At 34.5% G+C, this 26,113-nt stretch overlaps 1 protein-coding gene across 1 annotated transcript in view; it reads left to right on the top strand.

Moving 5' to 3' along the window:
- The window catches only part of LOC107285855 (dedicator of cytokinesis protein 3-like), a gene marked incomplete at its 3' end in the record, with an annotated part of 177,306 nt that overhangs the window by 46,780 nt on the left and 104,413 nt on the right, over nt 1–26,113 (top strand). The window lies entirely within an intron of this gene.

The raw sequence follows: 26,113 nt of genomic DNA, 5'->3' as shown, positions 1-26,113 counted from the left end.
AAGTTTTGGGAAGTGAAAGTCCATGTTGTAGAGATGGCCCATCATGGAGTTAATATAAATGTTAAATAGGAGTGGGGCCATTGTGCAAAATTGCTTAACACCTTCCTCAATTTCAATAGCCTAGTGGGATGGCTCAGTTCACACACTGTAGTTGATATGTTCTATCTTGGTTTTCAAGTTTAACACAAGACAAAAATAAGTAAAATATATTGTAGGAGGGCAAAGAGATCAGCTCTGTACTAGTGAGAACTCCTTAAAAACAAACAAAACTATTCTCAGTCCATAAATTAACAAGGCTGTGCTAAAGTGAACATTTTTGTTTCTTTGACAAAATTGGTAATCTGTCCAATTCTGATTGTTTCTGAACAGTGTAAGAAAAACAGTAAAATGCAAAATAAACTAACCCAGTTAAACTAATGTTAATAATTAGTCAAATTAAATGATACCTGAATGTTCATGGTGACAAAAAGCAGTGGTGTTAATGCTTTCTTTTATGGTAGATTAACCTACATACAATGTTTTGTTTCAATCATGGTTAATTAAATAAGGCATAACGGCCTGGTTCCTACATATCTATAAAATATAAAACATGGCTTCAAAATTGCAAAATATAGGCTCAATGTGCTAAGCCACAAAATGTGCCCATTTAAAACACAAGGTAGAAACTCAATTATTTACACAAAAAATGGCCATTATTTAATCTCAATCTCAGAACATAACAACTTTCAAAGGAATCTATCTCTGTTGGAATATTGTTTAGGAAACATGTTCTTGGAAATATTCTTAGATATTACTTTGCTTCATTTCGTGTCTCACAAATAAATAAATATAAATCAGTTTTTTTCAAGGTCCTGATGGGCAACTTTTATGTTAATGACAAACAAACCAGCATGTATGGTTAACACCCACTTTAGGAAAAAAAATTACCATTGTCCTGTTTATGGGGATCTTCTCCTCTACATGCAAATTATGGAATTGCTCAGATGGGAAGGAAGACTTATCCCAGCCTTTCCCAAAAGAGCTTGTTGAATGTATTGGATTCCAATTTTCAAAATTCCAAGTCAGCATAGCAGTTGAACATATTGTTTGGGAACTGTGAGAGCATATTTTATTGAAAAAGTGGGATAGGTGTCATCCTTTAACTACAAAAGAAAAGTATTTCTTCAAATAATAGGTGATCTAGTAGCTGTCAGATTTCACATCCGACATGGTAATAAATCTCCAGATACTATATCCTACATTCAGAAATTTGCTATTAGCAGTACATATGACAGACCTAGATAATTTACTGCAGACAAGACTATTTGCAGAACACTTTTTCAAGTCTAATGAAATATAGATATCTACGACAGGGTTTAAATTCTAGGGCTTTTCCTCCTGTCTTTTCAAATCAGTGGAATTTTGATTGTCCCATTTTTGGAGGTGAAGATAGGGATCTGTTCCATGTTTATATAATGTTTCTAATAAACCCTATTCTCCTGCAACAGCCAACACAGTGTCTTTTATTGAATGTTCCTTGGCCATCACAGTCATCCATCTTTTCACTTGCTAAATTCTTTTCTAGCCCTTTCTTTTAATAACTCCAAGCCTTTGCCATCTACTCATTCTGTCAGCATCATGTATAGGGCAGTGCTACAAACCAGCCTAAAATTACTTACAATCCCACACCACCTAGCAATTGTTCTCTGGACAATTCATAGTAATTCACTATTAAACAAGGAGTGAAGGATTGAAAGAATCATCCTGAAAATAAGGATCACATGACTACAGTAGCATAGTAGCACTGAAGCAGCCACAACTTTTCAAAATTTCATTCCCTCAATAGTAATGGGTCTCACATTCTGTAAGTTAGCCCATTTGAGGTATGTTGGTTGAAAACAAAATTGCCCTATGATGTACGGTTTTATCCAGTTAAATGTTGCAGACACTAAAGATGTGTTAGTACACAGATAGAATAGAGATGAACTAATTTGTTACTACTGACAGAAAATCCTATCCTCTCATGAAGAAGCATCTTTATTTCTTGCCCCCAATTAATTCCTTGGCAAAAAAAAGGTTCAATTTACCAGCTTCAGATTTGGCACAGATAAATTCAGCTTTTGGCCAATTTCAGTTAATCTTCAAAAAGTTAACAGGACTGGATATGGCTAGTACTTGAATAGAAAACCATGGAAAATCTGGAAATTTAAACAATAATCCTGGTGGATGACCACTGAAAACAACTTCATACTATTGCCAAGAAAAGAACATGGGTATATCTACATACCCAAGTTTATTTTAAGGGAGACTTTACTTTTTTACTCCTCAAAATATGGCCATTTTTGCTACAAATTTTATTGTTCTATGAAAACATTATGCATACATTTTAAATATAAAATTAGATTAATCACTGCTATGATTTCTATGAAAATTAGTGTGCTTTCTCTCTTAATAACATCTTGTTACTTGGAAATGTTAATATTTAAAGCATGTTTATATAATATGTTAAACCTTCCTGCCACAATTTGGCATCAATATTATGAATATTTCCTATGATACTGCATGTAAAGAAAACACATTCTCATTGCTATGTATCATACTAAGATGATAAAAAACAAGGTTGCATCAAAAGGTACTTAAGTACTTATATTAAATGAGTAGAATGATATCTTTGACTATTTTTATTTTTTAAAATAAATTTAAATGATTTTAAATTTTAAACTGAAAAAATGTTAATCAACACATTTTTAAAAAGAAATTTGCCAATATGATAAGTTTCTTATTTTTTAATTCATCACATATATTAAAGTATAGTTTTCAAATCATAAAAGTGTGATTTTTATATATGAGAAAAATGTATTTTATTTACTTCAAAATTCTTACTATTATAGCAAATTCAAAAAGATAAGCAGCTGATTCTGAAACAGATACATATTTGTTACCTGGTTCTGTTTAATAACAGAATACATTATTTAGATGAACTAATTTTTTATTCTATTAGCTGGCTTTGTATATGTCAGTACCATGGACAGTTCCTTCTTAGTTCTTTTCCTGTCTGAATGAAAAACATCATTTGAAGATAGTTCTGTGCCATTTTTTTGTATTTCATTCTTTGTACCACCAAAGATTTACTCCCCTTATTTTTTATGTGTAATCTAGTGCTATAGAGAATGGTTATATCTTTACAGTCACCGCATCCCCCAGAATAATGAACTCTTTTCTAAAAATAAGTACCATGGAATATTTAATTTTATAGCAAGAGCTCTGACTAACATGCGAAGCAGGCCTTGTGATAAGTGACAGAATAATGAGAAAGTATTATTATCTGACCTTTTCAGACACTGAAAAATAAAATGCACCTGAGGAAACTTTTACAGTAGAACTCAACACTGTTTTTCTAAATAATATAATTCTGTATTATGCTGATACTTGTCTTTTGAGACGGTCTGATTCCGTGCAGAATATCAAATTAATTTTCTGTATTCTCTGCTGTGATTTACATACATGGTGCTATACTGAATCAATATGGTAGAAATAGAGCAGCAATGAATATCATGAGTTTTTTGAATTCATGACATAGCATTAAACTCTGGAATTTTCAATCATAAGCAGTGATAGGCAACAATTTCAACAAAACAGATAAAGTGATTAGAAAAATTGATGGATAAACTTCTCAATGGCAAATATTAATGATGCCTAATTGTAACCTCCAAAATCAGTGAGAAAGGTATTATTCTAACAGTTTCACAAAGGCATTATTTAGCAATTGTACAGATATAATGCTAGGTAGATTAGGGTCAGCATGATTCTTATGTTCTTATGAATGCTACCATTGGGCAAAAAGTAATATTTTAATGTTAGAAAACAAAACCTAATACATGTTTCAAAAGACTTTCTGGAATGGAGACTTATTTCTCTTCTTTAAAACATAAGTAAATATTAGAAGGTTTACTTCAAATTAAAGAAGTGTTGCTGCATTGCTATGTTTGTGATAAATATATATGTTTAGTTAGGCATAACCAATATATCATCACTCTCACAATTCCATAACCATTACTACTTCTGATGAAGAAAGATAATATTAACAGGCAGTGAGTCCGCAAAACTGCCAACACTATAACATAAAGACATTCATATTAAAAAAGAAATAAATCCTACTGTATTGTCGTGACAATACAAAATGTAATATAACTTCCCAAGTTATTGAAAATTGAGGTTCACTCATAGCAGGAACATGTTTAAGTAAAGGGAAAAGCTACACAAATATTGCACTTTGCATTTTTGTACTAAACTCAACTGGACTGTATTCCAAATATAAATTATGTTAGGACATCAAAGACTACAGAACTTCAGTGCATAAAGATTCAGAACAGGTTTCCACAGCAACCTCACTGTGCTCTGCATTCTGCTGCATTACATAAATACAGAACATATATGCTGTAGAGAATGAATCAATACATTTATATATATATCAGATTTATGAAAACTACTGTATAAGTATTACAGCATTCAGAATGGAAAAATAACTATAGTATTTAATAACAATAAAATAAAATGTTGTATTATCCATATGTTGTATCCATATGTGCTAAGGAATATATTTAATGAGCATTCAATGTGTTAAAATATAATATGCAATATTAAAGCAGGACATACTAAAGTGCACTGTATATTTCAGCAATGGGTTAGGGAAGGTTAGGCACATATTCTAGGTATGAACTTATGTCCATGCAGTTTCAATTCTAATGCTGTTATAAGACTTACTATTTTTGAAATGTAAACATTACAGAGAACTAACACTTTGGGACACAACCTTTTCCATACTGAAAGATAATTGTATTGTAGTTATATCGTGCTAAGTTGGAGATGACGAATTAGTAATTGGCTGCAGAGATGAAGGCCCAGGAAAATGCTGCAAAGATATTATGCCATTTAAATCTGACACCCGTACCAAGTCTTTAAAGCAAGATGGTTAATAGTCTTTCATGTACAGTCTGGGAAAAAAGTATAATCTCTCCCAATGAAAAAAAAAATATACCATTTGCTACTTCAATAAATTCATTTACATTACATTAACATTGAGAAGCATTTCACAGTCTGTTATGCAGTGGGAGGAAAGCTTCCACACCTACTCTTCCTTGTGAGATCAGAACCATCCTCAAGAGCGAATGCTTCTAGTATCACCAACGTACATTATTCCTACTGTTTTCATAAGCCCTAATGTTATTATGTCCCTTTCATTTTTGGCTTTTCAGCTCATCATATTTTCCCCATTTGTTAGAATTCTTTATATGTCTCCTTCACTGTGAAAGATTTTATGTTTTTGTTGTTGAAAAATAGGAAAAATGAAATATTATAGCTGAGCTAGTAGAAACACAATCCAATTCTGAAAGTGAACCGCTTGATGCAAGAGCAAGCCAATGATGCTGGCAATGGTGATTTGGTGCCAATATTTAAGATCTATTTGGGACAAATTATCAGTAATGTTAGCTCTGGCTCTGTTACTATCTATTTTAGGTTGACAAGATTAAATCCAGGCTGTTCCCAACAACTGCTTAAGTCTAGAGAATCTCTGTATAAGAATAATCAGTGTTTGTAAGAATATCAAGCCAAATAATCATCTAATTATTGCTGCTCAAAATACAAAGAGTCTAAAAGGGATCTGGACATATGACTGTCTATTTATATTTTGTTGTTAGAAGGCTACAGGATTATGATTTGGCAAAACATGAAGTCTGCTTATGAATTGTATTAAAGACCTCTGCATATTATCTCCCATAGTTCAGGTACTGCATCAAAGACACTTGTCATTTATCATAACTTTGCCCAACCTCCAGTAGTAATGAATATAATTCCAGGCCAGCAAGTCTGAGGAGCATATTAGATATTAATTAGATTTTTAGGGTTTTGTAATAATTTTTATGGTTTTAAGATTTTGTAGTTTTATTGTTGTTATGAGTCACCCAGAGTTCTATGATAGGTGGCTATGATTTTTTTAAATAAATAAGCAAAGAGCAAGTTTACATTAATGGTATTATCACAATTATTAATTTTACAACTATTACTAATGAAACATCCCTTCTGACAAGTGATTGCCATTAAAGATTTTTGGCCTCTATCTTATGTTAAAATACCCCATTTCTATTAAATGTCTGAGATATATGGATCAATAGGAGTAAATAATTTTGATGCTTGTGGAATTATACTTAGAAATAATAACTGAATTGGCAGAGCTTTCAGAATTTTAAGGCTGAAATAATACTTATTTACTTTACCTACCTATTAAATTCAATGAGAATTGTTCAGGTAAACATACATAAAATCAAATTTTGTGGAAGACATATTTCAACATAAAAAATCCTTAATCTGTTATTCCGTTTTGGATTTTTATTTTATTCTCTTCAGGGTCTAATGCTATCACTACCAGCCATTAGTCTTATGCCATCAAACAGCAGTGATCTGCTTCAGTATAAGGAATTTATGGTGTCAAGTGTTTTGTAAAGTGAAAATGAGCTGCCTGATGCAAGAGCAAGCCAATGATACTGGCAACTATAGTACCTTCCCATACTTTGCCTTTCTTGCCTTATTGTTAATTAACAAGATTGCAGTTTATGAAATATGAAAAAAGTGTTATGAGAAATAATTACTTATGGAATGGCTGGAGGAAGAAATTGGGGAAAAATCACGATTTCTGATCTTTGCTAACCTTAAAATCATTTCCAATAGAAAAGGAGGATATGACAAGTGATTACTACTGAGTTATTTGTTTTCCCCCATAAGAACATAAAAGCAGAACATGCATTGAAAATACAGTTAAGACAGTCCCCACCCCATTTATTTTACATGAAATGAAAACAAATTGTTAGACCATAGGGCTATATTTCTAAGTGCCATAACCCTTGTAATTCATCAATATTTGTAATGCATTCTTTCATAAAATAAATTCTATGTTGCCACTAACAGAAATCACATTGTTATTCTACTTGTTTTGTTTACTCTACATTTGGGTACATCACTGTCGTTTCAACCTAACACTATCATTGTCACCTTTTTCTGGATTATGAAATGTCACATATTATTATGATTCACATACTATTATTTTACTCATGGTACTGTTCGTTATTCCAATGGCATTATTTTTCAAATGTTGACACTTCATTATTAAGCCATGTTCAAATTATGAATAAAAAGATATTCCACTATTATCAGTCATTTCATTAGGATAACATTTTAGAACTCCCATTGCATGACAGTTTTTATATAATATCATTATTTCAAGTTATATCTTGACATAATTTCAAGCCTGTCTTTCAGTCTGTATATGTTCATGTACATGTATTATGATTCCAGATGCAAACTATCCTTGCACTGATTTGCCATTGTACAGCTTATCATGCTATTTAATTGCATTCAGGTATATAAGATCAGTTACCCTAATTATATTCTGCTGCAATCATTCTTCTGTCATCCTTTGATTATATTTACTATTGTTCTACCTGCCTGGTAGTCCAAATCATACTGTTTATAATAATACACCTGTTGTTTATTCTCATAATTATGGACGTTTTGTTCAGAGTCACTTTATTCTAAATGCTATAATTCATTCTAGAACTTTGGATGAATAGTTTCAAAACATTTGCTTCCACTGCTTTGATAGTCTAATCAGCAAGAAAAAAAGAACTATTAAATCCAACTCTGCACAGCAGAAAAATTGAAATTAAAACAATCTCTCATTCAACCTCTGCTTTAATGCATACAATAAAAGGAACCTCACCACTATCTTTGTAATTGATTATCCTATTAAACTGTTCTTATGTTACGAATGTTTTTGAAATATTCAACAAGAAACTAGTTTTCAGTAACAAGACCTTTATTCTATTCTAAAACCATCTCTGTGATGATTGTGAACTTGACTGATCTTCTGTGTAACACCTTATTAGCTATCTATAAATGCTAAAATGTACCTAGTCTTTTATTAGGCCTACATATATCTCTCATCACATCTTCTAGGAACATCCTCAATATTTTTTTTAGTTTTTTGATCTCATCTTTGTTGTTTTTATAAATAATTCAAGGCAGTGAATATATCTAATACTCCTTCCTCCTGTTTTCTCCACAAAACCCTCACTGAGGTCAGTAGAACTGAGAGTGACTGGACCAAAGTCACCCAGCTGAGTCATGCGCAAGAGAGGGCTGGAAATCTCCTGATTTCTAACCTGGTGGCTTAACCACTAGATCAAACTGGTTTTTTCCCCTCTGCTCAAATTTCTCTGAATCTTTTAGATTTCCTGGATGTGTGGTATATGTTTCTCTGTGTTGGCTGAATTTACCATTTAATTTTGTTATCTGTTCTGAGTCATATAGAACCTAAATCAAATAAAAAAGCAAGCAAGCACACAAGTAATCAAACAAATATGGTGCCTCAGAACTGGAGATAGTACTCAAGACAGGACAGAATATAGTGAAACTATTATTTTGTATGTATTGGAAATTGTTCTTCTACTGATGCAACCTAAAACTGAATACAGATAGTCCTCAACTTAGAACCACAGTTGAGCCCAACTGCAAGGCAGTTGAGTGAGTTTTGCCCCATTTATGACCTTTCTTGCCACAGTTAAACGAATCACGCAGTTGTTAAGTTAGTAACATGGTTGTAAAGTGAATCTTCTCCATTGACTTTCTTTGTCAGACAGTTGCAAAAGGTGAATTATATGATCCTGGGACATTGCAACCATCACAAACATGAGCCAGTTGCCAAGCATCCAAATTTTGATTACATGACAATGGGGGATGCTGCAACGGTTGGAAGTGTGAAAAATGGTCATAAGCCACTTTTTTCAGTGCTGTTGTAATTGTGAACGGTCACTAAATGGATGGTTGTAAGTTGAAGACTATGCCTTTTCAGTAGACATACTCCATGACCAATTCCAATATTCTTTTCCCAAATATTATTACAACACCAGATATCTTCCATCATGTACCTCTGCATTTCATTCATTTTTCTAAGTATTACTTTGCTTATTACAGTTAAAGCCTTCTTGTTCATGGTCTCCCCTATCTTAAGTCTGTCTAATGGTTGATGAACTAGCACAGGGGTAGTCAACCTTGGCTCTTTTATGACTCGTGGACTTCAACTCCCAGAATTCCTGAGCCAGCTAAGCTGGCTCAGGAATTCTGGGAATTGAAGTCCACGAGTCATAAAAGAGCCAAGGTTGACTACCCCTGAACTAGCAGCTGTATCTTAAAGTTGGGGGGGGGGGAGTACGGGAATTGTTGCATTTTCTTCTGATGTTTTCCAAAGGATACATTAGGGTGCATAGAACATGTATACAAAGTGTGCCTTCGAACCAATTTTTTTTTATGGCAATCATCATCTTGATTTCACAGAGGCCATTTCTTTTCAGTAGTCACGTTTTACCGGGTGACGTTCCCCAAACCTACTGATTTTCGAAGGATTTGGGATTTAGCGGACCCCGCGAGCTCCGGCTTACCCGCTACCGTAGTTTGGGGTAGGCAAGGAACGAACATCCCAAGGCAGATTCCCGCAAGGGAGACCCCGCAACTCCCCGCTCCTCGCCCATCTCGGCCGTAGGACGCAACCCAAACGCCGACCGAGATCGCGCGGGAAGGCCGGCAGCGGGAGCTTCCACGCATGCGCCTGGTTGCCAAGTGGGTGGGCGCGGGAGTCCTTCAGCAGGAGCGGGGGAGACAACAACAGTCGTTGTCGCGCCGCCAGCACCGCCGAGGAAGCGTTTTGAGGGCTGCCGTCGTTCCTTCATCCTCCGTCGCCACCGGGAAAGGGAGAGAGTCAGGCTGAGGAGCGGCGAGAGCAGGGCTCTCGGGGCTACTGGATTAAGGCGAGGAGCTGCCCTTCCTCGGAGCCGTCCTGCCTCGGAGCCGGCCTGGGGGAAGCGCGGCGCTCTTCCTTCAGCAGCGCAGAGGAATCCGCCGAGTCCCTCCGGGGAAAGAAAGGCTGCCCGCTTCTGCGCCCGCGGTTGCCCTCCCGCGCACTTGCTGGCCTGTGGAGACGGAGAAGACGTCGCCGCCGCCGCCGCCGCGGTGCCCTGCGGGCTGTACGGAGCAGCGGCCCCGGGCTCGTCAGGAAAAGCCGCCTCCGCTCGTCAATGAGCATCGCGGCTCCGGAGCTCCACTCCGGCAGGGGGGAGCCGGCTTCAGGAGCAGCCCCGGCGGCGGGGGGAGCAGCATGTGGATCCCAACGGAGGAGGAAAAATACGGCGTGGGTAGGTCCCGAGCCTCCTCCTGTCCTGGCGCTGTGGGGGAGGTGACGGGAGGCTCCTTCGCCTCCCCCGCCTCCCCTCCCAGCAAAAACGGCCGGCTCGCGGGCGGAGCGGCGGTTAGCGATCCCTGTTGCGCGCGCGCTCGCTCGCGCGCTGCCTCTGCCTTGCACGTCCCTGGCTCTCCCAGGGAGCCCAACTTGCTTCTTTGTCAGAAAATGGCGTTTCGGGGGAGGTTGCCGTTTTTGGAGGGGGTGGTGGTGGTGGAGATGGGAGGGATGCGGGGCTGTTGCTGGCTGTTGGGTGGCAACAGCGAGCGGCCTCGCTTCGTTTTCGGAAAGGATGGCAAGTGCAATGTTCTCCCTCTTCCCGCTGCGGCTCAGAGCTTCTCCCTCTCCTCCCGATTAGGCTGCCTTGCTTTTCTCACATTGCAAGATGGCATGCGAGAGCCCTTCACAATTCTGCACCGATCGTCTAGGGCAGTGCTCTCCAAGTGAAGATGGACAGTATTCGCTCGTGCGGAAATCCAGTTAGCCCCTCTCGTCCAGTGTTAGGAGTTACAAAGGGTTTATGTTACGTGTAAATAAGTGTCCTTGGGAGGTGATCAAAAGGGGCTTCCGAAGTCCGCGTATAAAAGTAACCGGATGAGAAAAATAGAAACCCAGCCTCATCTTATAACCTACTTATTTATGGTGCGCCTTTTTATCAGCGTCTGCGACGATCTTCTTGTGATTAAAAATACGGAATTGTAGTCGAAGCGTCGGTAGAGGGCGCCAATTATGTACCTGCTCAGTTAATTATTCCAAGAATGGTAACCAAAACGCAACTTCATTTTAACTGGCAGTACTCTAAGCAAGGATGCTAATGATTTCTCCTCCCCATATGAACATACCTCTATGACATAGGGAAAATAATGAGTGTGGTGTGCATGTCTTCTCTTCTACATATTTTGACCAGTTTAAAATCTTTTAAAATGTATTGCTATTTTCGTTTATTTTTTAAAAATAGTATATTTTAGGCTTGCCTATTTTTTCCATGTAAAAATTTGAAAGGAGAAAGCTATGTTACTATCATAAAAATAACTTTACAAAGGTGAGATTGCATCGTAGCTTTGCTATGATGAAACTGATGATTTCATAAATAAGAGACTGAAACGAAATAGTGCATGCAATCTTAGAATTATTAGAATGTTTTTCAAAAATATTTTATTGATTTTCTATTATTACATTTCATTAGTGCTTAATGAACAATGTGTTGTCTGGGTTGATTTGTTTTGCTCAGTAATAAAAGTTAAGTTCTTACTCCCTATCCCATTTTCCAGCCATTGATAAAATAAGTTCCATGTTTGAAAATATTCTGTATCTTTTTCTTTGATCCTCAATGTAAGTCTGTCCATTTCAGCACAGTCCATTATTTTCTTGATTATGTCTTCGTCCAATGGTGTTTCTTCATTTTTCCAGTGCTGAGCAAATACAATCCTCACTGCTGTTAATACATGTAATATTAAATATACATTTTGTTTATCAATTTTTTTCTGAAATTATACCTAATAAAAAAAGTTCAGGTTTAAAGTTTAAAGAATTATTAGAATGTTGAACTTTACTCTATTTTTTGTTTGTTTCTTTAATATTTAAGACTTTTCCATATGGAATATAGAATTTTCCATATTGATACTTTCATACTGATCAGTCACTTACTCTGTCTTAACCAATGAACGTTTGTTCATGTGCTATACAGTTTTTATATTTAACCTTCATTTAAATTTAAAATAAGAATTTTTAGAAAGCAATAACATGAAGGAGAAAGCAGTGTTTTTAATTCAACAGTTCAACTTTAAAAAGAGGCACCCCAATATTTCTGGAAAACATAACCATAGCACAAATATGTAATATGACAGTATGAAATAAATTATGTAATAACCTATTATAAAAATAGTTATTGGCAGGGTTAAAGCTAAACTGCCCACCCTCCCAGCAATATTAATAGTCATTTGCATTGTAGTATAAGGGATTTAAAAAGTATTTAAGAGTCTATTTCCAGTGCTACAAGCAGTCCAAGCAATAAATCAGATTAATCATGATATTGTTTGTTTGAATATACAAGCCTTTTTAAATAGTTGAACACTGATGGGGTGAGATGTTCATTGTCTTTCTAGTCACATGTTCCAATGCAAAAATTTCCTTGTTTGCCTTGGACAGCTAAAAATGTTTGTTTTGTTTCTTTTTTCTGATGTTCAAAATATCTTACTGTTGGTTGTTAGCATTATTGTCTTATTGAAATACTTTTCATAGTCCCTTCCCCCATTTATTTTTTGTCACAAATAGATATTTTTGAAACACTTTTCAGTTTTGAAATTTTTGAAAAAGAAAATACATGAATTCCAATGATTCTCTGCTACTCAAATTCCCCTAACTAACTTGTTCAGATTGAAGAAGCTACTTGGATGGGCAGCTAAATGTCTCAAATCAATAACAAACTAAATTCAGTTGCCATGACTCAACTTCCAGACTTTCTCAGAAATTAACAAAATGCTCTGGCTGAACAGAATCATAACCAAGTAAACTACTGTTTGTTCAAAATCTCCTTATCATTGTCAAATAATTCTTATAAATTATTGGTTTGGGAATTTAGCATTTGGTTTTTTTTGACAATCACTTAAATATGAGCCAGCAGTGTGCTGCAGCTGCCAAAAAGGCCAACACAGTGCTAGGCTGCATTAACAGAGGGACAGAATCAAGATCACATGAAGTATTAATACCACTTTACAATGCCTTGGTAATACTGCACTTGGAATACTGCATCCAGTTTTGGTCACCACGATGTAAAAAAGATGTTGAGACTCTAGAAAGAGTACAGAGAAGACGTACATGATTAGGGGACTGGAGGCTAAAACATAAGGAACGGTTGCTGGAATTGGGTCTAGTTTAATGAAGAGAAGGACGAGGGGGGACATAGTGTTCCAATATCTCAGGGGCTGCCACAAAGAAGAGGGAGTCAAGCTATTTTCCAAGGCGCCTGAAGGCAGGACAAGAAGCAACGGATGGAAACTAACCAAGGAGAGAAGCAACCTAGAACTAAGGAGAAACTTCCTGACAGTGAGAACAATTAACCAGTGGAACAACCTGCCTCCAGAAGCGGTGAATGCTCCAACACTGGAAGTTTTTAAGAAGAGACTGGACAGCCATTTGTCTGAAATGGTGTAGGGTTTCCTGCCTGAGCAGGGGTTGGACTAGATGACCTCCAAGGTCCCTTCCAATTATTATTATTATTATTATTATTATTATTATTATTATTATTATTATTATTATTATTATTATGTTTTGTTCATGCCTAATTGGCAATTCCAGCTTTCTTTCAGCTCCATTTGCAAACCTGTACAATATTCATCAACATTTGTAAGACTGCCTCAACTCTTGGTTTCAGAGAAAAGAGAATACAACAGTTTTAAGAAGAAGGAATAATTCCAAATTAATGTACTCTTAGCAAAAAATAATCTAACTTCTAAAATCCAAAAGGAAATAGAACCTCCAAATAAAATTTCAGCTATAAAATATTCAGTGTTTTCTGAAATTCTTGTGTGGCTGGCTAATTTAGAATTTTCAGAATGGATACTGAAGCAAAAAGAAATTAGATGTCAGGAGGGAAACAAATAGTGTCACATTTATTTAAATTATCCCTTTTAATTATTTACAGCTTCCAGGGTGAGCTCAAGTGTTAAGGGGCAGTCTCCAGAATTCTAATCACAAAAGAATTGCTTTTGCTGATAAGTTTTATACCTTGTAACCAATCCTCATCACCATCCCCAGAGATGCTTAGTTTAGGCATCAGCTATGGGAAGATTACCTATTAATGAGGATTAAGTGTCTAGTAGGTATTGAATGTTTAAGACTAAAGAGATGAATCATTTAATTGGAGTTAGAACAGAAAATTTATTATCTCACAACTTGCAAAAGTAAATAGGAAGAGCTGGCTTCTCTAAGCAGCCTGTCTTCCAGGTGTTAATTAAAAAATAGAGGTCAGTAACAGAACACTCACACAGTAGGTCAAGTCACATGGTACTTTTGCAAGTCTGTTATTGCTTAAGAATTAAAGTGTAGAAACTGCATATGTTTAATCTTTTTAAATATCATCCATAGTATTAAAATATTATCTATAGTTAACATATTTAAAATATGTTAAACTTAGAATATTAATTATTTAACAGCTTTCTGCTAAAACTGTCAAAGGATTGTGTACAGTTAATAACAGCAACAAAATATAACAATCCTATTCTAAAAATTCTATTAGAATTCTATCCTATTACTATTAAAATAACCACAGTAATTAAAATACATATGAAAATTATTTGAATATATTAAATAAAATGTGCCTTTAACACATAGCTAAACACTAAAAAAATGGGAACGTACTTCTGGAGAGAGTGCATTTCAGAATTTGGGCTTGATGAAAAAGTCCTTTCTGATATGCTAATTAATTGGCCATTGGCAATGGAAATGTTTCTAAGAATGTCTTTCTTGCAAATCCTAATAGTCTGACAAGTTTTGAATGAAAGAGATAGATTTTTAGATTCTAGTGCATTTAGAGCTTTCAAGATTAACATATTTCTCCAGGCTTGTTACTTTACTGTGAAATAATTCAGAATCCGCACAGCTTCTTTAATCTGAGAGCCAAGGAGCTACTTTCGTTCATGCAAAGATTAGCCTACCAGTGTTTACTGTTGCTGTCAAGCCCCATTTCACATATATTTTGCCACTGGCCTTCATTTAAAACTTATGATATGAATTGTAATGGTAATCTAAAAATACTTGGGTTACCAAACTATTGTTTATTAACATAAGAATTGCATTTGATCAGAACAAAAATTACCTAATCAGCTTGTTATTTATTCAACAATCAGTATCATAAGTAAGAGAAGCCACAAATTTTTGAGATGAGTAACTTTCAACTCCTGTTCTTTAACAATTGATGTTGATAGTAAACAGTATTATCTTCCATTAATTTCTTTAATGCTGTTATGAGAGAGCTATAAAATACCTTCCTATTCTATACAGTGTGTAGTTAAATATGCCTTTATTATGCCCCCTATTGGTTTTCTTTTTTTTCTTAAACTGAATTCTTTGTCATATACAATAGATGCCATAAGGTACATCTTTCCTGATATTTAGATTGATTTAAGATATATAAAAAAATAAAAAACAAAAATAATATATCCTCTTCAATTCAAATGGAACTTACCTATATAGAATTGGTAAAGACATGCTGAATGCCAAAATATATTTAAGCCTAAGGGCTACTTGAACTTTTCTTGTTCAGTATTATATATTTAATATACTTATACCCTGCCAAATTATAAAATCCATTTATAATAAAAACAGCAATAAAATATATTACAATGAAATTAATAATACAGATGTCTACTTAACAACCTTGTTCAGCAACATTCAAAGTTATGACAGCACTGTATGAATGGTACTTAAAATCAGTCCTCAAAGTTCTGGTCATCGCAGTGTCCCACAGTCATTTGATCACAATCTGGGAACTTGGCAACTAGTTTGCAATTACAATGTCATAACACCTCCATGGTCATGTGATCACTACTTGTAACATTCCCTTCCAGCTTCTGACAAGCAAAGTCAGTGGGGACCTGGCAGGAGGTTGCAAATGGTGACCATGTGAAATTGTTGATCTGATGTTGTTCCACAATGTCATGGGATTCACTTAATGATGGCAACCAGAAGTGCTGGAACTGCTGCTGCTAAGTGGCATAATCATGTGATGTCATGCTTTATGATTACATTACTTAGCAATGGAAACTCTAGCCCCAATTGTTATTAACTGAGGACTATACTAAATGGAGGTAGTTCTTGGTTGATTAATTATTTTTATTTATAATAAAATTAAAATAGATTAATTAAAATGGTGGGGGACAGTCTTCTAATATCCATATTGAAATGGCCTGTGTGAACAATGAGCTTTCAGCAGAAGCTCAAATGATGTTATAGCAGATGTTCCCAAACCTGATGGGAAGAGAATGCCAGAACATTTGAAACAATCATGAAGAAAGTCCATCTGCAAGCAGCTACAAGATGATATTGGCTATTCCCAGTATACAGTACATAGCAGGACCTCTCCTAATAAACACTGTGATTAAATCTAATGGGGAAGACATTCTGACAGGTATCAGTATCCCAAATTGTTTGAGGCCTTTCTAATTGTTTGTAAAATATATATTTTACAAAGAACGAGGGAAAACCCACATATTAATACAAACTTAAATAGCAAAGACAAAAGGCTCTTTCTCTACAAAAGTATAGATCACAGAAATCTTAACAACTAAGTGAAAATTATTACAAGGTAAATTTCAGCTACATGACCTGTTTATACCAATAAAGAACCAATCAAAGACTGCAAGTTGACATACCTTATGAAGCAAACTTTTCATACTTGATACACAAATATATTTCTAGGAATATATTTTAGAAACAATTGAGGCATGGTAGATCAAAAATTTTTCATAGATACATTTCAAGTATTTGGAAGATAGTTGCCCAATACATTAACATATTTAAATTTTAACTTCATTCTAATAACCTTGTTTGCTATAATTAGATTATTTATCCAATAGACACCAAAAGGCATGATTGAATATATTGACCAGCATACCAAATTCATTTTATATGCAAAAGAAAATTCTTTTTAACACTGTTGATGTGTTTACTAAACTTATTTTAAAAACAATTTTAGTCTGATTGTATGATCACAAGAAATATATTTACCATTTGTTAAAAACATGGGAACTTAGATCTGGCAAAATAGGAAAACCCATTACCTCTTCTGATTAGTTGAAAATGAGTTTTATTAAAGTTCTTTCAGTGTTGATGAAACTTAACAGTTGGGTTAATCTCTTAAACAAAGTGAAAAAGTGACATCATCATCATCATAATACAGATTATTCCAAAGGAACAGTTTTTCATGAAAACAGATCAAATTTTAATTTCTTACCCAATATTGTCTAAATATATTTCACTGCCATCAGGTCTGGAAATACAAGTGTTTTTGACTATACTCAAAACAAGAACTGGCCAAGATTTTAAGGTGCCAAATCATAGCTCTCCAGATAGGCATCTCGTGGTACATGCTCAATATCATTTTCATTTGAAAAAAAAAAGAGTCATAAATGTGCCTGAAAATACTCATATGAAAGTAGCAACTCTGAAAGAGAGAACCTTGGAGTTTGACCATCCAATTAAACCTTAACATCTGACTTATCAACTTGATTAAATATTTTTTAAAAATTGTTCTACATCAATGGTTTTTTGTTTAATCAAATGTAAATTAAATCCCTGATATAAGCAGGGATGTTTTTCCATCTCTGTCAACATTTTTTTAAACTTAAATTCAATCAGTTGACAAATTTATTTTTTAACTAAAATCTCCAACCTGTAACATCTGTCTAAAAAGATTAGCAATAAATAAATAAATAAAATTGTGCTTTAACTTTGGTTTAGTCATAATAATAATCAGAGTTATTCAAGTATTACCATTTATAACATCCAACATTTCATTTATTTATTTATTAAATTTTTATGTTGCACATATCAATGAAAGAATGATATGGTAATATCTATTTTTTTTCTCAAATATAAAATATGAAATTCCTTAATGTACCCAATCCTTTGGCTCTTTTCAAATTTTGATAAATAGGAATATGATCAATCCAGTTCCATTAGGTTTTTTTTTTTCAGAAAACCTATTTCAGGCTTCAGCATCTTCAATTTGTAGGAAAAAAAAGGCCCTTATGCAAAGTTTTGTCTTTATCTAAACCTGCTGTCCTATGACATTCTATTATACATTTAAATAATGATTGAACAAAAATATTAAATAACAGTTTTATACCCAGAAAGATCTAAGAATAACCTAGAATGAGGCTCCAACAAAAGAAAAATGGTATTCAAATATAAGTTTACTCTTTTTTTGGTATAATAATTTTATTAAAGATTATATTCTAACAATCAAATCTAATACAAATTAAAAAAGAAAGAATAAAAAGATGCAACAAGGAAAGAAAAAAAAGAAAAAATAGAGAAATATAAAATAAAAGAATATAAAAAGAGAAAATAAATGAACAAAGAAGTGATTTCCCACCTCCGTCACAAGTATAAACAATTTTAGTAAATTATCACTTCCTTTTAAAATACAACAAATGATCTCTTTTTTCCATATTCCGTTTCTTATCTATAGACAAATTCATAAAGAATTGTCATTTCAGTCCTGATGTCAAGAAGAAAAGTCCATTTGGGTTATCAGAAATAACAACATATTTATTTTAATTTTTATCAAATAAACCAATTTTATATTTTCCTTTTATATTTAATGATCTTAATCTTTAGTCCATTCAAATAATGTCATAAGACTTAGTTTCTTTTTATTTTTCTTTGCCCCTTCTCGCAAGATTTTTCAAAATTTTTAATATATTTCTTTTGTAAATACAATATAGGAAAACTATCCAGGCTACTTGTCTATGGAGATTCTCAGTCATCCAGGTCATAGTTGTCCCAAATATGCTTTTTCATGAGGCAACTGGACTTTCTTGTTTTCCTTTGAAGACATTTCACTTCTCATCCAAGAAGCTTCTTCAGCTCTGATTGGATGATGGGGAATGGAAGGATTTATACTCCCTTGCAGAGAGCTGGTCATTTGCATTCTTTTAGAGAGTCTTTGAGGCCACCTGGAGGCTTATCTGTGTTGTCAGGGTCACCTGAGTAATGCAAATGGGTGTGGAGCCTTCAGTTGAAAGGACTGTGTTGTAAACTGGAGATAGATGATGCCGTATCCCTCCCCCTCTGTTGAAAGAAGGCTCTTCAGTTTTGACATAGATGGCCTCTTTGGCCCCTCTTTCAAACCAGCGGTCCTCTCTGTCCAAAATGTGGACTTTGCTGTCTTTGAAATAATGGCCTTTGTCTTTTAAATGCAGATGGACTGCCGAATCTTGTCCTGATGGGTTTGTTCTCCTATGTAGTGCCATGCGTTTATGAAGTAGTTGCTTTGTTGCGCATATGGCTCACTGCCAGTTGCCTCATGAAAAAGCATCTTTGGAATATCCAGGCTACTCTCTTGGTTTGTTAGTTGTATATCTCCTTTAATTATTAAAACACTACCTGGTTTCTTTTTATATCTAGCATAAGATATTTTTCTGTGTCATTCTGGTAGCAGTCATTTGTAAGCCTATTCAGCTCAGCCTTGATCTTGTCAGGTAAAACTTGTTCCTCTTTTATAACTTCTTTTAGATACAGTCTTATCATAGAGACAGATGTCTGTGTCGATACTATTAATTTCTAAGTCCATTTTTCAAAATTATTCTTCAATATGTCCAATATTAGAAAATTTTGCTTCATTCTGTAACTGTAAGTTGAATTCATGAGTTCTTCCTTTATAATTAATTCCAAAAACTAATTTCAAATTTATTTGGACCCTAAGTCCATTTGTAACTTTCTACAGTCAAAAAAGTTTTAATCACCTTTTTCCTCTTTGTGTCTATGTGTGTGTATTTATGTTCTTAAACTATTAGTTTAAACTTTTGCTAAGGATTGGGGAAAATTCACTCCGTGCTGTCAAACATGTTGATCCAAAGGTACAGTATCTAATAACTGAAAAGCAATTAACAAGAAACTTTTGAAAATGATTAGAAAAGGAAGTTAGGGTCCTTTTAAAAATGCTGAGTGCGATTTGAGCGAAGTGGCTATTCCCTTGTCTCCCAAAGTTCTAAACCAGAGGCTGCTATCTTATGGTCTTCTTATGAGGAGTAACTGTCTGGAGCACTTGTTTGCAATCTCAAATCCTCTCCTTGTCCCTAGAGGTTTCAAAGAGGTGGTCCACTTGCAGCCACTTCATTTCTCTATAGTTGTTGGATTAGCTTTCTGCTAATCTGACTTTTGCTTCAAAAGTCAAAAAAAAATATAAATTTATTCTCATATAGTATATCAAAATTACAAGCTGAGATAAAACACCCCATAAGCTTTAGCCAGGGGTCCTCAACCTTGGCAACTTTAAGACTTGTGGACTTCAACTCCCAGAATTCCTTAGCCAGCAAAGCTGGCTGAGGAATTCTGGGAGTTGAGGTCCACAAGACTTAAAGTTGGCAAGGTTGGAGACTCCTGCTTTAGGCCAATTAAAATACATTTTAACATAATGAAAAAATTAACACTGGTATTTAGAAAATTGAGAGTTATAAAAAATGAAACCAAGAAGTAAAATAAATACATAAATCACAAAATTATTTAAAAAGTTTTTAACTAACAATAAAAATATGGCTAATTTGCAGGCTTACTCTTCCTCTTTCCTATGCTGAAAATCTAATCTGTTTAACAATTAAATGCAAGGAACATCATCTATTTTGCAATAGGACATAGAAAAATAAACAGAAATAGCCCTCTTAATAGAGGCATTTTTACTGTGAGTAGTGATGTATTCCTTTTGCAAGTTAAATTTCAGTCCTTAAGTTTAAATAATAGGCAAGAATTTCAGGATTGAGAGCCAGTTTGGTATAGTTGCTAAAATACAGTCTAGCAACCAGAAGACTGAGTTCTAGTCTCTCCTTAAGGAATGTCAAACCTCTTCCTAAATTTTGCCAAGAAAATTGCAGGGACTTGTCCAGCCAGTCACCAGGAGCCAATACTAATTTGAAGGTATCTCCCCTCAAAAAAAATTCAAAATTATGAAATTTTCTCATGCCACCTTCCAAAGATTGCAGGATAAAGAAAAAAAAATCTTTCTCCCTTGACTCAATTTGTCATGATTGAGATTGAATTCTTTGTTTATAATCAAACATAGATGGCAAAGCAGAAAGTAGCTTTATTTCCTCCCCAGCATATTCCAGGGATGATACTTGCCTAGAAAGCTGCAAGTTTCTATCGCATGTAAAATTTCTTTCTCCAAAGAAATTCTATCATGACAGGAATCAGTCTACTTGAAATTCTATATTCTACATTCAGTAATTCTATATTATCATTAGGAAATCTTTTAATTTGGCCAACTCTTGGAAATATTTCTCCATAGTAGCCAGTAAAAATCACCCATTAATTAATTTTATTAATTTTTTCTTTCAAGCAATTCAACTTTTAATGCCTGTTTTGTAAGAATTATTAATTGCATCATGATAATGTGTTCAAAATCAGTACAATATATTGACTCTTCCTATAAAGAATATATATTAAGCATATCTTTGTGGAAGTATGATAATTCTTGCCTGTCATTGCAGACAGTATATTCCCTATTCTGACTTTAGTATATGTGGGCTGGTTGTAGCGCAATATCAGGCAAAAATATTGGGGGGGGGGGAGAGGAAATGCCAGGTCGTATTCTTTTCCTCCCGTGTTTGAGTCTAAAGAGGAGACGGCAAAAACTACTTATTCTGGGAGCACTTATCTTGTTGCAAACTTTATATGAATTGCTAGACTGCTTTTAATTTTTTTCCAGTACAAATCCTGCACAATGTGTTGAATGTATTCTTTCTTCTGTAAAGAGAAATAATGGATTATTTCTCACAAAATGAATCAGTACAGTTAGCAATTAGGTTGCATTATGCAATTAAAGAATTTAAAATGAATGTAATAGAAAGTTGTCAAACATAAGGAATATATTTTTTTCAGCTCTTCTAAAGATAAGCCATTGGAGACGTGATATTTCATAGTATTGTATGCTATGAAACATAACTGGGAGGATATAGTTAAATTATCTATTTTGGTTAACAATTTTATCAATGCCTGTAATTATATCTGGGGATATAAATAATAATTATGCCATCCTGTGAGCTGATTGAGAGAATATTTATTTAAGATTGAACCACCATATGAGGTGAGGGGGCAATAATTCAAAAGATTTTTAAAAACCGTGCACAAATTCTTGATTTATTTAGAGGTAAACTTTGCTTGCCAACTGCCTTCTTCAATGATAGTTGAGAGTTCCAGTGGTGTTGCAAAAATAACTATAACTTATGCCTTTACATATAATGATGATGATGATGATGATTATGATGATGATGATGGTGATGATGATGGTGATAATAATAATAATAATAAAAAAGGCGGCCTTACTAGGAACTGCCTCCATCCTGCGAGGATATCTGTAATAACATCAAACATCCACATCTGCCTATCCCAGGTCCTTGGTAAGGATTCGATAGGTAGACAAAATGCCAAATCCAGTCTGAACATTTGGCTGACTGTGCGATGATCCATAATAATAATAATAATAATAATAATAATAATAATAATAATAATAATAATAACAACAACAACAACAACAACAACAACAATAAAGTTGGAAGGGACCTTGGAGGTCATCTAGACCAACCCCCTGCTCAGGCAGGAAACCCTATACCATTTTGAACAAATGGCTGTCCAGTCTCTTCTTAAAAACTTCCAATGTTGGAGCATTCACCGCTTCTGGAGGCAGGTTGTTCCACTGGTTAATTGTTCTAACTGTCAGGAAGTTTCTCCTTAGTTCTAGGTTGCTTCTTTCTTTGGTTAGTTTCCATCCGTTGTCCTGCCTTCAGGCGCTTTGAAAAATAGCTTGACTCCCTCTTCTTTGTGGCAGCCCCTGAGATATTGGAACACTGCTATCATGTCCCCCCTTGTCCTTCTCTTCATTAAACTAGACATACCCAATTCTAGCAGCCGTTCCTTATATGCTTTAGCCTCCAGTCCCCTAATCATCTTTGTTGCTCTGTACTCTTTCTAGAGTCTCTACTTCCGACCTTTACAGCGTCCCTCTGTCATGTGATTGCCACTATAGTTACGATACAATATACTTTATTGATTATTCAATTGACCATATTAAACATAAGCATCAATAAGTACAATACAATAACATGAGATAACATACAGTAAAATGAGATAAAATAGCTATTGTGTTATAAAATAGAATAAAATACAGTGGGTAAGAAAGTAAGATAAAACTATATGGCAAAATAGAAGAAGAAAACTTTATTAATTAAATCAACTGACTGTATCACATATATAAAATTGATACAAAAATGCAATTGGATAAAAACAAAACAAAACTTCATAACAGATTGTCACCCCTACACTTATCTCCAATCTGATCAAGATTGTCCTCTTTCTGTCCTCTTTGGGATGGCCTTTGAAATTAAGAGTTCAGTCTTATTGATGATATTTAGGTTTGTTCCTTGCAATAAATATTGGGTGCCCCAATATTTTTTAGTTTTTAAATAAGTGTCTATATAAGTGGCCCTTTCTGGAGAGTACAATTTCCAGTAAACAAGAATGTGTCCAGTGTCTTCAAAGGCTGCTGTTCCCCAAACGCACAATCTTAGAACTCTAGTTGGGTCTCCATGAAACCTCCCTTTTACCACTGAGTCCAGTTGTTCAAATCAAGGTCTAAAAAAAGCTCTTCTGAAATGATGATGTATGTAAGTTGTTAAATATTTTTCTAACTGGAAGACTGATTTGTTTGAGCCTTCAGAGACTTGACACATTTAAGTACCACAATATCATCTTGGGCAGTCACATCAATAAATCTTTGCTTGAAAGCTTTAGTACAGGTACAAGTATAGTATAGGGCGTACCTTGCTCAATTAGTAGTAACTGTAAGAGGAACCTCGGAGTCCTAGTGGACAATCACTTAAATATGAGCCAGCAATGTGCTGCAGCTGCCAAAAAGGCCAACACAGTGCTGGGCTGCATTAACAGAGGGATAAAATCAAGATCACGTGAAGTATTAATACCACTTTACAATGCCTTGGTAAAGCCACACTTAGAATACTGCATCCAGTTTTGGTCACCATGATGTAAAAAAGATGTTGAGACTCTAGAAAGAGTACAGAGAAGAGCAACAAAGATGATTAGGGGACTGGAGGCTAAAGCATATAAGGAACGGCTGCTGGAATTGGGTATGTCTAGTTTAATGAAGAGAAGGACGAGGGGGGACATGATAGCAGTATTCCAATATCTTAGGGGCTGCCACAAAGAAGAGGGAGTCAAGCTATTCTCCAAGGCACCTGAAGGCAGGACAAGGAGCAACGGATGGAAACTAATCAAGGAGAGAAGCAACCTAGAACTAAGGAGAAACTTCCTGACAGTTACAACTATTAACCAGTGGAACAACTTGCCTCCAGAAGTGGTGAATGCTCCAACACTGGAAGTTTTTAAGAAGAGACTGGACAGCCATTTGTCTGAAATGGTATAGGGTTTTCTGCCTGAGCAGTGGGTTGGACTAAATGACCTCCAAGGTCCCTTCCAACTTTTTTTAAATTATTATTATTATTATTATTATTATTATTATTATTATTATTATTATTATTATTATTATTATTATTATTATTATTATTATTATTATTATTATTATTATTATATAACAGACAGACAGACAGACACAGACAGACAGATTTATTCCACAGAACTGAAGTCAGGTGAGAAAAAGCTTTTAACTATAAAATAGTTATTCTAATAACATGATAGAATGAAAATGACCCAGGTCAAATAATTGAAACAAGCATACAAGCTCATACAACATTAAGTAGTCTTTCAAATAACGATGTGCTAATATGCAGGGAAAATGTATCAAATGTATCAATACCATCAATTTGTACTAGTATATCTCTTGAATTCCCTAATCAGCTCAAAATTTCTGTTGCTAAGCAAGATAGCTGCTAAGTGAATTTTGCCCCATTTTACGAACTTTCTTGCCACAGGTTAAGTGAATCACTACAGTTGTTAAGTTAGTAACATGGTTATTAAGTGAATCTAGCTTCCCCATTGACTTTGCTTGTCAGAAGGTCACAAAAGGGATCACATGACTCTGTGACACTGCAACCGTCATAAATATGAGTCAGTTGCCAAGTGTCTGAATTTTGATCACTTGACCATGGGGGATGCTGCATCAATCATAAGTGTGAAAAACAGTCATGTCACTTTTTTCAGTGCTGTTGTAACTTCAAGTGGTTGCTAAACGAATGGTTGTAAATTGAGGAGTACCTGATTTTTTTAAGATTATGTTCAAGTAGATCTGCATATGATAATGTTATTATCTGGATTGGAGCTGTTTAGACCAACTTCTTCCATGTAAAATGAAGTGGAAACTAAGGATTGGAATATTGAGGAGACTTGGCAGAAAATCAGAAATGTGCTTCTTAGAGGCAGCAGCCACTGTTAGGAATAGCTGTTAGACATCTGGACAGCATCTGTGCTCCTAAATTTTAGAAAGGTTGTGGAAATGGATTTGTTCAGAAAGGAGATTTGGAGTTGAGAGGATATTGGGATCTGGGATCTAGATGTACGTGTCTGTTGTAATAAATAATTTTAACTATCATTGAGGTGATTTTTGGTTTATGTATTTACATCTTCTTACAACATAACTATAAGGTATAGATCATAATAGAATTTTTCTATTGTCATCTAGTAATATAAATACAATTTGATCTTGCCATGCTTGAACTAACTAAAGTTTAAACTAATCAAATTTATCCCAGTTTCATGAAACACACTACTTGTAAATAAAGGAGCTATGCTACAGGACAAGTAATTGAGGGCTTGCTGGATATAAGTATCTGCCAAATTCTTTTTTTGAAGCTTTTTCCTGTTGTCTGGAAACTATGTTATAAATGTATGACAGATAAATACAAAATCACAAATTCCTAACAGATTTTCAAAATAAGAGCAGAGGATAAAAATATAAACTAATATCCAAAACATCACGTAGTTTAAAAGCACATAAATTTAATAAACTATTATTATTATGAACTATAGTTTAACAAAATTCACTGGGTTAAAATGTAATATAATGTGAAATTTAATGGTAATAAAGCAGAAAATATAGCTGTCTATTTTTTTTATTACTAAAATTATGTTAAAAATGAAGTAGTTAAAAATGTCAGAATATGA

The sequence above is a fragment of the Protobothrops mucrosquamatus genome, unplaced genomic scaffold (assembly GCF_001527695.2).
Source record: "Protobothrops mucrosquamatus isolate PMUCROS unplaced genomic scaffold, P.Mucros_1.0 scaffold_82, whole genome shotgun sequence".
In the NCBI taxonomy this organism is placed as follows: Eukaryota; Metazoa; Chordata; class Lepidosauria; order Squamata; family Viperidae; genus Protobothrops; species Protobothrops mucrosquamatus.
This window is presented reverse-complemented; position numbering and strand designations above follow the sequence as displayed.